Source organism: Pundamilia nyererei, unplaced genomic scaffold, assembly GCF_000239375.1.
Source record: "Pundamilia nyererei isolate P.nyererei 1_Seehausen unplaced genomic scaffold, PunNye1.0 scaffold00038, whole genome shotgun sequence".
Classification (NCBI taxonomy): domain Eukaryota; kingdom Metazoa; phylum Chordata; class Actinopteri; order Cichliformes; family Cichlidae; genus Pundamilia; species Pundamilia nyererei.
In genome coordinates this window covers 1,570,195-1,573,920 of record NW_005187439.1, presented here as the reverse complement: position 1 = coordinate 1,573,920, position 3,726 = coordinate 1,570,195, and positions in this window count along the sequence as shown.

Sequence of the window (3,726 nt, the reverse complement as noted above, 5' to 3'; positions counted from 1 at the left end):
CGTTCACGACGACAACAGCACTGCATGAAAAGCTATATCCACCTCATTCATTTAAATGAGACAGCAGTTAGCACAGTGGGGTAAGGCCCCAGGCTAAACAATGCAGTTTCAATTAGCAAAAAAACGTTTAACTTCCCTCGACCGCCTTCTTTGGTTTTTGAGGTGAATAATGCAAATATGTATTTCAGCTCTCCGGGCTTTTATTTGGCATACACGGCACGGTGATGTGAGTAAAACCTGATTCACCTTTGCCCCATCGCAATCCCGTCTCATGTGGCAGGATATCAAAGACGTACAAGCACACATTCATCTGTAATGTAAACATTTATTCTGCAGTTTACTACATCGCCCAGTGTTTCCTGTAAAATATGCCTCCACCATTGCAGACACATACATTTTTTATGTGTTGCTAATTTTGGTCTGAACATCTATTTAGGTCACGTTCTTCTATTAAGATCTCTATTATAGAAATACTTGAAATGTAGCTCTCTTTTTAGGTTTTTTCACTCCACAGTGACCATTGGAGACAAAACTAACTAAGATTACATTTGTAGACCAAATCTAATCAGTCAGCTTTTTCCACATGGTGTCTAAAAAAATGTTTAATTCCATTAATGCAGTTTCTTCTTGCTTTTTTCAATTACTTTCAGCCTAGAGTACTGATGTAACTGATGTGGGTATAAAGCTTCCTAAATCCACTTTTAGGTGATTATTGGATTAACTCTAAAGTAAATTCATGTAGGAATCACCATCATGTTTTCAAATTGAACATAGAAGCTCAGATCCAATCTGCTTTGAGTTGGTTTTAGTTTAAAAGAGCCATATTAATTAGCGTTTTTGTAGAATTCTTATGTATAACATTAAAACTTTACTCTGTATTATCAGAGATGTGTGGAAATGCAGCAATATCATCCAGAATGAGTCAAAAGGGTTGTTAATGTTTTAAAAAGCATCAGCTCCTCTCAAGCCGTCTTCTCATATGAACTGTGGACAATGTCAGGAGAATCAGGCTGGGATGTGTGGTGTGTAGCACACAGCAGGCAGTATTCCAGAAATACTCCATTCCCTTTGAAGTCAGTTTAACCCTTTAAACCATTAATGACATAATTATCAGATTTTTCTTTAAATAAATCAGTGTTTCTTCACCTGTCTGACAAATGACAAAAAGAATTTGCATTTATGAGTTCTAACTTGTATCATATTTACTAAATCTTTTTGCAATGCATTGCTTAAAATGTATTGTACAATTACACAGGTTTGTTTTACATGAGTCTCATAAGGACTCATGTATCAAATATGATAGACTAGGCACTAAGAGGTTACAATTACAAGAACCTGACAACCACAGAAGATGAACTAAGCACTTATTCTTCACACCTGCAGTGATGCATGTACATATGCGATCAGATCACCCAAGAGGCAGTTTCCAAGTGTGAACCTTCCCCCAGAGACCCCAAACACATCTCTACTTTGTATAACAAGAGAGAATCTGTCAGAGGAAACCGCTCCAAAAGAGGCAGAAAGGTGTTAATGGGACGTCATGTGCATTCCCTGGATGTCTATTGAAAGCATTAAGATTGCTGGTGTTTATCCGTCTTTCTCACTGGTTAACCTCCTCATCACAGGTAGACAGATTTGTTAATGCATATTCTGTCTGCAGGAAATGCAGTTGTCAATAACGGATTTAACACAACCGCTGTTCCTGTACTCTGATGCATGCGAGCTTTGTTTAAAAGCACTTTAAAAACTTTAAAGGAGTATATCCAAGGCCCAGATGACAATTTGCAATTTTATGTTTTGTGTTTAATAAATTCATATCTGAAGTTTTAGTGCTGGTTTGGAAAGCAAGTTAAAATTTGCCAGTCTTGTGTTCTTTCTCTTAAATTTCAGACATGAGTAGTTAGAGGCACTTGGCACTGCCATAGTCCCCTGCCTCGCCGGCTGACTCATGTTTTGTTTGGTTTTTCCTTTGCGCTTTCTCACCTCTGCCGGGGCGGTGCTCATTACGTACCTGTGCTCACCGTTGCACCTGCAGCTGATCCCAGCTGATTTGGAGCACTATTTATGACGGCGGACCTGTGGCATCCTTCGCTGGATCGTTGAGCCATCAGCGTCAGTCCCTCTGAACCTGAACCTGTGAGTTTGAGACTATCCCTAACCTGGACTTCTTTCTCTGCGCGTATATAGATCTGCCCTGGACCCGAGCGAGCGTGTGTGTGTTTGGAACCCACTGAGAGCGTGTATTGGATTAATCCCTGTCTTTTGCCAAGGATACCTGGTCTGTGCGTGAGTCCGTTTCAAACATTGTGACAGGCACAGAGGATTGTCGTTTCCTTAAACTTGAAATGAATAATCATACTTTGTCAGATATCTACCATACCATTTCAGTGCCCACACTATAAAACAGCCCAGATCAAAAGATAAAGTCAAAAATGATTTTTAATTTTGCATGGTGGCCAAATGCTAGTACCGCAAACCAAACCAAATTTTTACTGCTCCATCAGTAAAATATTTCTCATTACAAGGAAGAGATAATAAAAGACAGTTTATCTTTTTGAGATGTCCAAATGCAGAAATAAACCGGGGAATACAAGACAAAATCAGAAAGTCCCTTTTTCATAAAGGAAAAAGGGCTTATGAAAGATTAACCTTTACCAGGCTTCTGTGAAAGGTCATTCCACCAACAAACATCCACCCACTTTTACAGGAACATTTCAAAAACCCAAAGAATTTGAATCACATGAATCAAGTTTCAGTTTCAACCCTACATATTATTTTTCCCCCGGCGTTGCTGGGTGGGACTGGCTTAATAAAACCTGAATCGCACTGTCATTCAGTCCCATTTTTAGGCTTAAATTTTGCTTACAGCTGATATTTGTTTGATACTTTCTTCCCCTTTTGACAGAGAGTAGTTACTCTGTAGTAGGAGCTAAAAAAAAACCCAAACTCGGTTATAGGAACTTCAATATATAAACTGGTTCTCATGTTGCTGACCACCAAAAAACAGGGGGATTCCTCCAAGAGTTATTAGAGTTAAGGAAAAAGTTCCCGTGGTCTTAAAACACTGATTGGGTTTTCTGTGCGGCCGTTCCAGGTTTCCTTTCCCGTAAATAACAAAGAAGAATACAAAGAAATACAGTTATAATCATCTATTCACAAATAACATGAGTCTAACTGGCTTCATGTATAATGCCAATGAACACAATACACAGACTTCAAGTGTCAGGTTTACATCTCGACTTTATTCCCTGGAGTTGCTGAGATGTTGGACGATCGCAAGTGGAACAAAATGTCTGAAATCTCTCTGAGCACATAACAACCCGCCTCGGCCCACCAACTTGTCGGGAACATTTTGTCCGGCAAGCCTGAAAGTGTCTGATTTTCTAGTTCAAATTTTGGAAATAGATCTGATACTCCATGCTGAGATAAAAGTTGTTCTTCACAGCTCAAAAAGTAGAATAGCACCGACTGACACACACACACACACACACACACACACAAATGATAAACCTACCACAGCTTTAGGTAATTACAGAGGAAGAGGGGAGCCGAGGCAGTCGACTGGACATTCATCTCATTACTCATGCATGCCTCCGGGCTGGTTCCTGCTGGCCTGCTGAGGAGCATCTCACACTCTTCTCTTACATGGCACACACACAAACAAAAACAAACAAAATCTGGCAAAATAAAAAATACTGGAAACTACAAACCTGCACAGAGACAGTA